We start from the raw sequence: 13,165 nt of genomic DNA on the forward strand, positions 1-13,165 counted from the left end.
TCTGTTTCAGTCATTTATATAGTATTCATTATCTGATTCTATTACTGAATTATTTTCCATTTCGTCTGTTTCGTTTTCTGATAATTCATATATACTATCTTCACTTTCTAATTCATAATCTACGTACTCTATTTGTGTATATTTTTCATTGTCCATTAGTATTTCTGATATTTGTTTTTTCTTTGGATCTTTAGGTAATTTGCAATCTTTAGCCATGTGTCCTAATTTTTCACAATTATAACAAGTACATTCCATTAGTTTTCTCTTTGGTCTATATGGTCTTTTGGTTTTGTAGTTTTTTATGTAGTAGTTTCTCCTTGGTCTTTTATATTTATATTTTGATCTATATCTTTTATAGTTTCTTTTTTTTATTTTTATAATACCTATCCGTACAACCAAATTTGGGTGCTGTTTTATTTTTGCAACATGCTAGGTTTTTTACTAATATCTTTTCCACTTTTATTTCTTCTTTATGTTTTACACACAGTTCTATAAACCATCGTTGTAAGAATTTCATTCTAGCTCCTAATGTATTTGTTAATCCTGCTTCATTCCAACTTTTTATTACTTTTTAATTAAAAGGTTCTGGTAATTTTGTAAAATATAATTTTCTTATTTCTTTACTCTCTTCTGTGCTATATGTTTCTTTATAATAGTATTCTATAAATGCACATGTATATTCATCTATATAACACATATTACATATTGCTAATTTTGTCATTAGATTCCGATTTATGATTTTTTCTTTATTTTATTCTTCTACTTCTGTTGTCATACTACTAAATTCATTTCTTATAGTTACTTCGTACTTATATAATATTTTCATAGTTGTAGTAGCTAATTCACCATTATATTTTTTATTACTTCTTAGAGTTTTTAAACTTTCATTTGATAAATTTGGTAGCCATAATTTTATTGTTCCTATAAGTGTTCTTTCTATATATCCTGGTGTTTCTGTCATTTCTATTTTGTTATCTATTAATTGTTTTGATATATATCCTATCCATAATTTGATTGTTTTATTTATATCTGTTACACAGTCTAAATCTAAAAAATTATGTTGTTCAGTTATTGGTTTGGGTGTCCATTTTTTATTCAATCTTTTATCCCATATAGTTTTTTGTTTATCATATTGTTCATAGTTTGAATTATAATATTTTAAATTTTTGGGTTTTTTATTCTTGATGTACTAGGTTTTTCATCCATGTCTATGTCTCCTGTATTTACTTCTAAATTCTTTGTATTATCTATGCTTGTTAAAAGTTTCGTATATGTTTCGCTTGTTTCCGAATGTTGTTCATCTAGATCATCGTCATTTATTTCATCAATTCTTATTTCAGGTAGATTATCTTGGTTATTTTCTTCCTTTTCTTCTAATTCATCTTCTAATTGCAATTTTTCTTTAAATTTAATTATCTCATTTGCTAATTTTGTTTTTTGTTCTTTTTCTTTTTGTTTCATTTCATACATTTCTTTTAACATTGCCTGCTCTTTTTCTAGTTCTATTATTTTTAGTATTTTTTACTTCTTCTAATTGTTGTACTTCCTTTTTTGCCTGTTGTTTTATTTTTTTCAATTTTCGTTTTTCTATCTATTTCTTCATTTTCTTTTGTTATTCTTATCATACCAGTTGAATTATCTTCTAGTTTTACCGTTTCTTTTTCTAACATTAAACTTAGATTGTCACCTATTTTCTTATATCTTCTTCCTAGATTAGAAAATATTATTTTTATTTTTGATCCGTCATAGTTTTCATATGTTTTTTCATCTATTGCGTATTCTTCTTTATTCATTTATAAATTGTGTTGTAGTTTATATTCTAAGTTTTCTATTTGTATTTGTAGCTATAAAATAGTTTTTCTTTGTGCTACTATAGATTTTTTACAAATTCCTGCAAATATATTACTGTTAAGTCTATTTTGCCTATGTCTCAATTCTTGTCTTTTTGCTATAATTATTTCAGTAAGTTTTTGTCTATATTCATTATTCTCGTTATTTATTGTATCTTTAAATATTGAATATATTTATATTCTATTTTAGATATATTATCTATTAATTGATCTAATTTGTCGTTATCAGTTTTTGTTATATTGAGTTGTTTATATTCTGGATATAATTTGTTTAATTTTCTTCTTATTTTTCTTATCTTTCTACCTATATGTTTCTTCTTATATTTATTTTCATCCATGGCTCAAGTGGGCCACCAAGATGACATTGGCAACTTAACTGATATAAATGAGCCGAATGTTAATGACCCTCATCTAATGGGTGTAATTGGTGCCATTTGCTTACCTCCGGCTGAAAGGAACATTGTGTTCCACATTACAAGCACCATGTTATAGCTCTTGCAATTGAAAGGGTTGTTTGGTGGGTTGGCTCATGAGGATCCTCATGAGCATATAAGAAACTTTGTTGATGTTTGTGGGCCGTTCTCCTTCAAGAACATATCCCAAGAGTTGGTCCGGTTGAGGTTATTCCCATTTTCGTTAATGGGAGAAACATGTAAGTGATTGGTTGAATTGCTAACAAACTCCATAACTTCATGGGAAGAGCTTGTCACCGCATTTCAAGTGCAAATTTTTCCTCTTTCGAAGATGATGACACTTCGGGATATCATCCAAAGCTTCAAGCATTTGGAGGGTGAGACAATTCATGAGACTTGGCTAAGATTCAAGAAGTTGGTGCTGCAATACCCAACTCATGGTTTGCCCAACAACATTTTGCTGCAGATTTTTACCGAAGCCTTGATTCAGTGAACAAGGGTGCAGCTGATCAACTTTCTCCGGGAGGTTTGATGCAACAACTTACATTATAGCAGCCCAACTTTTGGATGGTATGACCACTATTAATTGGGCTCGGTACACCCGCGAAGATCAGGTCTCCCCTCTAACTTTTAAATTGACCATGGAGCAGCTTGAGAAAGACCAAGAGAGGGACCAAAACATGGCAAAAATCATGACTTAACTTGATATTTTGTCCAAAAATGTCATGGGAGATGGTGCTAGAAGTGTCAATGCTGTGGGTGTTGGGTGTGTATATCCCGATGAAGCCAAGTTTGAAGCGTTGTACAATGAAGAGGTGAACTTTCTAGCCAACCAAGGAAGTGGTTATCATACAAGCTATCCAAGGAAGGGTGGTAACTAAGGTTGGAACAGGGATGAAGGTTGGAAAGATCATGATACACAGTGGAGGGATCGTAACCCCACTTGTAAGTAAAGGGATCGGGAGAATGTAACAACCCGAGAGCACCCCCTAGTCGTTACCGGCGTATTCGACCTCGAAGAGGTCTTATACAAGCCCTTAACATTCATCATAACATGTATCATAGAATAAAATCACGGAAAATTTAAAACTTTTACTTTGGAAGTTCAACTTCACTTCATACATGAAAAATAGAATCTAACTTCGTCACAATGCACCATCTAGACATAGAAGTATCGAAAATGGGACTTAGTCCATACATCAATAAGAAGTCTTGAAAATAGGAAGTATAACAATGTCTTTCAATATAAGCAAAAAACTAAACATAGAAGCTAGATCATAGGGTCTTGTCCTCGAACTTGAGGACTTACCAACTTGGGGAAGCAACTCCAAGTGTCTTGAGAAGTAAGCTTGAATCCTCAACGGCCCGATCCTAAATATTTGGGAAAAGGGAGAAAAAATGGGTTAGTACAACACATGTACTAAGTATGGCTACTATGCATAAAAACCATTGAAACATGCATAAAAGGACATTTTATTCATAACATGCTTTTTGCCAAGTAAATCCAATATGCACACAAATTAAGTATCATAGTCCAAACCAACATAATATCATCCCAACATGTAGACAACCCAAGCAATACTAGTGCAATGCAAAGAATAGAACCCCATAACCCTATTCAAAGCCAAGTATCACATTAAGCAACCTATTTCATGCATACATTCATAAGATCATATTTCATCATAACTTACCACATTCATAATGATCATACATAACATAGCTTCAACATACATAAGTCATAATAATCATAATCATAAGAGCACACTACTACAACCATCTCTTAGAATCCCACAAGTGCAATGTGCAAGAGAAGTCCCAAACCCTCCCTTACACTATGTAGAAACCCTTAAGAAAGCCATAGTAAGAGTTCACACCTTTCATACTTTCATTTACTTTTACATTAGGGAAATATTGTGATAACCGACATATACCATGAGAGCTACATGGAATTCGGTGTTCTATTCCCACACCGAAAAGAGAGGGTTAACACTTGCCTAAGGTGTAACCATTCGTACATAGCTATCTAGGTGGATCCACTAAGCTAGAGTCCTATTAAGAGAGGGTTAACATTAATGAGATTGCTTCTAGAAACCCTAACTTACTAAACGTAGGGGTTTCCTTCTCATGAGACAACACATACCGTAGGTAATCCGGACTTGCTAAATGTGAGGAAACCCATGTGGGGAGCCGAACTTACTAAACGTGAGACCCCCATCTCATTTACACGCCCTTTCGATGCTAAGCATCTGATTCCCTTTTGTAATCGTCTTTAGTCATCACATAAGTTCACATTAGCCTTTACTAGACTCTTATGTATACATCTTATCATAATAGCTCATATGTGTTCACAAGTGAGTAACAATCCTTTCACTTTAGAGACACTTAGCAAGTGAGTAAACCTTTCACTTTACATTACATTACAATCATGAGAACTACCTTTCAATCATATAGCAATCATACCATAATATACATACATACTTCATAGCTAATTCAAGTGTAGAGGGTTAAGGATGAGGAAACTAGGTCATTAACACCACAATAACACATTAGGTATAGCATCTTTTCAATCTAAGTAATTCACCTTTCATACTTGAGTTCAAAGAAGAACCAACCTCCATACCTTGTTGCCCTTCGTGGGACATCCATACTTCAATTACCAAGCAATACATAACCAATACATAATACAAGGTAATTCATGAAGTAATAACATAATCAACATCAATATAAGCAATTGACATATTCCCTTCATAGCTTTCAAGGCTTCATTCAAAGACTCAACCCTAATTTCATAGAAATTATACATAACCTAGGGTAGAATCATCATACAAACATGAATTACATAACATCACATTCAATGCATAGCCTTCAATCAATATTCAACACAAACTAGAGTTAGAATTAGGAAAAGAAGGAGAAACATGGGTCTCATGGGGAATTCTTCAAGAAACCACCAATACAACATAAATTCATCCATAATTGTTCTTATAACATCAATCAAAGTCAATTTATAACATCAATTTCACTTTAAAAAGAAGACACACGTTTTTGGATTGAAAACCTATAAATTGGAGATTTTGAAATTCACCTTGAAGGGGCCTCTTGGGGAAAGGAATCCCAAGAGTAATAAGCAACCATACCTTATAGATGAATTAACCACAAAAATCCGAGTTGATACCTTGGAGAGTTGGTCTTCTTCTTGAGGTTCCAATCTTCTTCAATGGAGTTCTTGAGAAGAGAGAGAGAGTAAAGAGAAGAAGGAACTTTAGGTTTAGATCTTTGGGGTTTTGTGTTTGAGTGATAAAAGTGAGGTAAATTGACTTAAAAATCAATATATACACGTCCCCTAAAGTACCCAAAATACCTCTCACTTAAATGGACTATTTAACGAAGTAAAAATAGATTTCTGAATTTCTGCATTTTCGTCGTGGAACAAGTCCGCGACGCGGAGCTGTTCCCTGAAGATATTTGGAATTAAACTTCGAGACAGTAGAGTCCGCGACACGACCGCGTCGCAACTGTATTTTTTCTCCTTGGGGGAGCAAGTGCGCGACGCGCAGCTATTCCCTCCAAGAGCAATCTGCAAGCTGCCTTGGCAGCTTGCTTGGCCAAGGTTGGGGTCCTCCTCGGGTCCCCTTAGAGTGGCCCTGGGGCGTCGTATTCGAATGTTTTGACCCTATAAACATATATTTACCTATTTTAACCATTTTTACCAGATTATACCGTCATACGACACTCGCAAACCTGCCCAAAACCTAAGGACACACTAGAACACATTCTTCTCTAGTTTCTGGACGTCGTGGTCGTTTCTTGACGTTTAGACTTTTACTCTTCCAAACCAAGTCAATTACATTAGTTTAGGTTTATAAACATCATTTTGACTATTTTTAAGTCATTATTCATAAGGTGAGGCTCTAACTAAAGTCATAGAATTTCCGGGGTGTTACAATATCCCCCCTTAGGAACATTCGTCCCCGAATGTCACTTGGACTTCTTTCTAGGGAGACAATGACTCAATCTAGCAGCACAACAACTAGTCACATAACCAACATCAAATCATCATATCATATAGGGATTTAATCCACAACATCACTATGCTCAAAACTCTTTACTTCACATAAGTATAAGAGGAACTACCTTCTCCGTATTCAATGAGCATAAACATATATATTAAGCAATCAACAAGACATTTCTTTAACAAGACAACATCAAGCATGCTTAGTACAACTCTCATGAAGACAACATCACACAACATCAATGGGTGCAATATCAACCATGAGAAACAAAATTCATGAAAACTCAAAATACAACTTAAGCATGAATTTTCACAAAAATATGCACATAATCATCAACACGCATGATTTTTCAATTTATACCAAATTAAGAGAGACTACTAACCTCAACTATGGCTAGGAGTAGGAGGAAAAAGATGAGGGTAGCGGGACTTCATGTTGGCCTCGGCCTCCGATGTTGCACCCTCAACTAGGTGGTTTCTTCATAGGACTTTTACGGAGGCAACCTCTTTATTCCTCAACTTCTTAAATTGACGATCTAGGATTCGACCGGAACCTCTTCATAAGAAAGGTTCTCATTCACCCCCAAACCTTGTAGAGGGAGAATGGACACCGGGTCACCTATACATTTCTTTAACATAGAAATATGGAACACTGGGTGAACCGGGTCCAATTTGATTGGTAATTTCAAATCATAAGCGACCTTTTCGACACGCTTCAAGATCTCATAAGGCCCAACATACCGGGGGCTAAACTTCCCCTTCTTACCAAACCTCATCACCCCTTTCATGGGTGAGATTTTTAAGTAGATCCAATCACCTACTTCAAATTCAAGATCTCTCTTTCTATTATCGGCATAAGACTTTTGCCGACTATGAGCCATTTTCAACCTATCTTTTATAAGTCAAACTTTTTCCGTAGCCTCATAGACTACCTCGGGACCAAGAAGAGCAAATTCACCTACTTCAAACCACCAAACCAGAGATCAACACCTTCTACCATAAAGTGCTTCAAAGGGTGCCATAGCAATACTCGAGTGGTAGCTATTGTTGTAGGAAAATTCTATCAAAGGTAGGTGGTCATACAAATTTCCTTTGAAGTCAATGACACATGCTCTCAACATGTCCTCTAGGGTTTGGATGGTATGTTCCGCTTGACCATCCGTTTGAGGGTGAAATGTGGTACTAAGTTTCACTTGAGTACCAAGCCCACTTTGGAAAGACCTCCAAAAATGGGAAGTAAATTGGGCACCTCTATCCGAAATAATCGACAACGGGGCCCCATACAATTTCACAATCTCCTTAATGTACAACTTAGCATAATCTTCCGTCGAATAAAAAACCTTGACTAGAAGGAAATGGGCTGATTTAGTCAATCTATCCACAATAACCCAAATGGAATCATGTTGCCTAAGTGTTCGAGGCAAACCTACCACGAAGTCCATATTGATCTCTTCCCAGTTCCAAGTGGGGGTATCAATATCTTGAGTTAGACCTCCCGATCCTTGGTGCTCGGCTTTGACTTGTTGGCAATTTGAGCATCTAGCAATAAAATCTGCTATGTATCTTTTCATTCCGTTCCACCAATAAATCTCATGTAAGTCGCGATACATTTTGGTGGCTCCCGGATGGATGGAGTATCGGGACCCATGGGCCTCCTCTAAGATTGTCTCTGTTAGGCCATCCACATCCGGTACACATAATCTTCCTTGGTGCCTAAACACCCCATCTTTTCCTTGAGAGAAAGTTTCTATTGCTTTGTTGAGAACTGACTCTTTTAGTTCCATCAAAATAGGGTCAATATATTGCTTAGACTTCATGTCAACAACAATCGATGACTCAAAATTATGACGGACCATGACACCTCCTTTTGGGGAATCTTCAAGTCGGACACCCAACCGGGCTAGCCTATGTACATCACGAGCTAACTCCCTTTTTCTCTTCTTCCACATGTGACACACTACCCATAGATATACGACTCAAAGCATCCGCAACCACATTTGCTTTTTCGGGGTGGTAAAGGGCACTCATATCATAATCTTTTAAGAGTTCCAACCATCTCCTTTGTCGGAGATTCAATTATTTTTGGCTAAAAACATATTGAAGACTCTTGTGGTTGGCAAACACATCCACATGTACCCCATAGAGATAGTGTCTCCAAATCTTTAAAGCAAAGACTACGGCCGCTAGCTCAAGGTCATGAGTTGGATAGTTCTTCTCATGCACCTTGAGTTGTCTCGAGGCATAAGCTATAACCTTACCATGCTGCATGAGGACACAACCCAAACCCACTCGGGAAGCGTCACAATATACTACAAACCCTTCAGTGCCCTCCGGTAAGGTCAAAACCGGAGGGAAGGTGAGCTTATCTTTCAACAATTGGAAGCTCTTTTCACAAGATTCCGACTATTCGAAGTTGGACTTCTTTTGAGTTAAGGTCGTTAATGGAGATGCAATAGATGAAAATCCCTCAACAAACCTTCGGTAGTCACCGGCCAAACCCAAAAAGCTTCGGATGTTGGAAGGATTCAAAGGTCTAGGCCAACTTTTGACCGTATCAATTTTCTTTGGATCAACTTATATATCCTCACTAGAGACAATGTGACCAAGGAAAGCAACCGATCTTAGCCAAAACTCGCACTTGCTAAACTTAGCATAGATTTGGTGATCTTTGAGGGCTTGCAATACTATCCTCAAATGACTCATGTGATCATCTTCACTTTTAGAGTATATCAAGATGTCATCAATAAAGACAATAACAAATGAGTCTAGAAAATTTCTAAACACACGATTCATAAGGTCTATGAAAGCCGCCGGGGCATTTGTAAGACCAAAGGACATCACTAAGAACTCAAAATGACAATATATTGATCGGAAGGCTGTTTTCGGAACATCAACACCTCTCACCCTAAGTTGGTGATAACTCGACCTCAAATCTTTTTTGCAAAGTAACTCTCTCCTTGAAGTTGATCAAATAAGTCATCAATCCTAGGGAGTGGATACTTGTTCTTAATGGTCACCTTATTTAACTGTCGGTAATCAATACACATACGAAGAGATCCATCCTTCTTCTTCACAAATAACACCGGTGCACCCCAAGGAGATATACTAGGTTGGATGAAACCTTTATCCAACAAATCTTTGAGTTGAGCTTTTAATTCCTTCAACTCCTCCGGGGCCATCCGTTAAGGAGGGATTGAAATAGGTTGTGTATCCGACAATAAATCTATTCCAAAATCTATTTCCCGTTCGGTAATCCCGGGTAAGTCATCAGGAAAGACTTCCGGAAAATCCTTCACTACGGGGACCGACTCCAAAGGAGGAATCTCGGACTCAAGATCCTTGACCCTTACAATATGATAGAGACAACCGTTAGAAATCAACTTACAAGCTTTTAGACATGAAATGATCCTTCCCCTAGGAACAAAATTTCCTCCCTTCTATTCTAAAATGGGTTCATTAGGAAATTGAAACTTCACAATTCGGGTCCTACAATCTATGGACGCAAAATAAGCATGAAGCCAATCCATCCCCAATATAACATCAAAGTCTAACTTATCAAGTTCCACCAAATCAACCAAAGTGACTCTATTGGCCAAATATATGGGACAACCCCTATAGACTCTTTTAGCAACTATGGAATCACCCACCGGGGTAGAAACCGAAAAGGGTTTATCTAAGACATCTGGAAGCATATCAAACTTTATTGCCACTAAAGGGGTTACAAAAGACAAATTGGCACCGGGATCCAACAATGCATAAACATTTATTGAAAATACTTGCAACATACCGGTCACAACATCCGAAGAGCTCTCTTGATCACTTCGGGATTGGAGAGCATAGACGCGATTCTTCTTAGGAGCATCGGGATTTTGGCAACTTGCTTGTGCTTGAGCATTTTCCCTTCCTTGAGCCTTTAGCATAGGGCAGTCCCTCCTGATGTGGCCGCTCTTACCACAACCATAGCAATTACCCGTGCCAACTAGGCACTTACCTTCATGTTTTCGACCACACTTTGCACAAATAAGCTTCTCAACATAAGGACCACCACCTCTTGCTTCTTGAGACTTGGGGGTAGACACTTTACTTTTGTTGACCTTTGGAGTGTTAGGATGACCTTGGTTGGAAAACCTCTTTTTCAACTTTGGCTTATCTTGGATTTCAAACCTAACCTTAGAAGAATTTCCATCATCGGCCTTGACCTCTTCAATTCTCTACCAACTCGCTTAAGCTTTTACTTCTCAATTTGCTCGGCATGAACCATAAGGCGAGAAATGTCCATGCTTGGGATTAGCATAGCCAACCTACATTCATTCACCACAATATCGGATACACCCATAACAAATTTGTTCATTGTAGCTCTAGAGTCCGACACCAAAGTAGGAGTATGCTTGGACAATTGAGTGAAATTGGCCTACGAAGGTTGATGAATTCTTGCATTTTCCTCTCTCTTAGTTCCAAGGGGAAAAATCTATCAAGAAAAGCCATCTTGAATGTAGTTCAACTTATCGGACCCTCTCTAATAGGTCTCCCCTCCTTCCATTGTTCATACCACACTTGTGCCACATATTTGAGTTAAAAGGCGGCTAACTCCGCCTTTTCTTGAGAAGACACACCCATAACCTCTAGAACCTTAAACATTTCATCAATGAACCCTTGTGGATCTTCTTCCACTTTGGAGCCAAAGAAAGTAGGGGGATTCATCCTTGTGAAATCCCTTATCCTAGAAGCTGTAGTGCTATCATTGGGGTTCACTTGCACCCTAGCATCCCTTGCAACTTGAGTGGCCAACACTTGAGTCAAATTATGAATAACCGACCTTATCCGAACATTAGACATAGCCCCTTCTTCAATAGGAGCTTGAGGGTTTTGAGGAGCTTGAGGGGGAACCGCCTCATTCACATTCTCCTCACTGGCCCTCTTTGCGTTGTTCCTCCTTGTATTCATTGCCTATAAGTGTAACGACCCGAGAGCACCCCCTAGTCGTTACCGGCGTATTCGACCTCTCGAAGGTCTTATACAAGCCTTTAGCATTTGTCATAGCATTTATCATAGAAAAATAGCAGAAAATTTAAAACTTTTTCATAATATAACACAAGACATAAAAATCACCTCATTTAAACCTTTAATACAAAATCGGAGTACTACGTCTCAAGGTAGCCATCTTAAAACATGACTACAACACAAGAGGGACACAACCCTTACAATACAAAAGAAACTACTATCTAGTACGTAGAACTTAAGGAACTCTTTAACATAAAGGTCCTTGAATCTTTAAGGACACACCCGAACTTGGGAATAGTAAGCCAAGCTTATCACTTCTAGGAAAGACCCTTTAGTCACCATCACCTACACTTGGTGTCAAAAGATGAAGAAGAATGGTGTTAGTACAAGAATGCACTAAGTATGATAACCATGCAAAACATACTCTAAAAAGGACATTTAGTTGGAAACCATGCATCATGCCTTTTTAGAGAAACTTCAAGAACATTTAGTACCATAGGAGCAATATAAACCACATACATCATCATACACATGGAAACCATTCATAATAGTACATAGAGCCACTTATAACATTTTAGGCATATTCAATGCAAACAATACATTACCTTTCCTCTTTATCTTAACTCCTTTCCTCAACCAACCCTTAGGGAATACTTGGTGCAATGTATTGCCTTAAGGTTACCAAGGGTGAACTTACATATTGCCTTCATCAATCCAACCACATATATTCATAGAGTCATAAGCACACCATAAGACATAGTCTTCACATAGGAACCATCACCTAAGACAACCCCCAAGTCACATTAGTGCAATGTGCAAGTAGGATCCCATAATACTACTCACACCAAGAGTACCTAGGAAGCCACCAAAGACTAGGCACATCATATTCAACAAGTCATAACATCTTCATTTAACATTAGACATAAGACCAACATACTTCATAACATTACATAAGGACTCATTCCTTTACTACATCATTAGTCATAACCCATTTAGTTCATATCATAGGTAAACCACCCTCACAACCCCTTCACAAGCTCACTTGTGCAATGTACACATGGAGTCCCATACCCCCACATATACTAAGCAAACCCATTAAGAAGTCATAAGTGTAATTCACATGCATAATCATACTTCATGTCTTGACATAAGTAAGGTCAACCTTAACATGCTTTCATATGAACATACATAGACCATAATCTTCGTTACATAAAGAGCCTAATCATAACCTCCCTTAGAGTACATTTGTGCAATGCATAAGTAGGGTCCATAGTCCTACCTACACTAAGTAACTCTTCAAGAAATCATGACTATAGTTCATATTCTTATCTTAGTTCATTTCTTAACTTTTGGGAGACATTTCCATATCCGACATAGACCATGTGAGCTACATGAAATCCGGTGTTCTACTCCCACGCCGAAAAGAGAGGGTACCACTTGCCAAAGTAGGACCTACATACATAATAGCTATCTAGTGGATCCACTAAGCTAATACCAATGGGGTCACGTAGTTATGGATCAAGGAGATTGCTACTAGAAAACCATGACTTACTAAGCGTGGAGGTTTCCATCTCATGAGACAACATCTTTGTTGGGAAGCCGGACTTGCTAAACGTGAGGTTCTCTTGTGGGAAGCCGGACTTGCTAAACATGAAGCCCCCACTCTCATTTTTCATGTTCACTCGGTGCTAAGCTCCAACTCCCTTTTTAAACATCTTTAAGCCTTTATTTAACATTAGTTCATAAAGTAGGCTTTAGGGACTTAATCCCTCATATCATATAGCTCAAAGGTTTCTAAGATGAGAATGACCTTTCATCATAGAACCTACATTATGTGAGAATGACCTTTCACATAGTCATACCATATTCATAACATAGTCTAGTTTAGA

Source organism: Solanum stenotomum, chromosome 8 (assembly GCF_019186545.1).
Source record: "Solanum stenotomum isolate F172 chromosome 8, ASM1918654v1, whole genome shotgun sequence".
In the NCBI taxonomy this organism is placed as follows: Eukaryota; Viridiplantae; Streptophyta; class Magnoliopsida; order Solanales; family Solanaceae; genus Solanum; species Solanum stenotomum.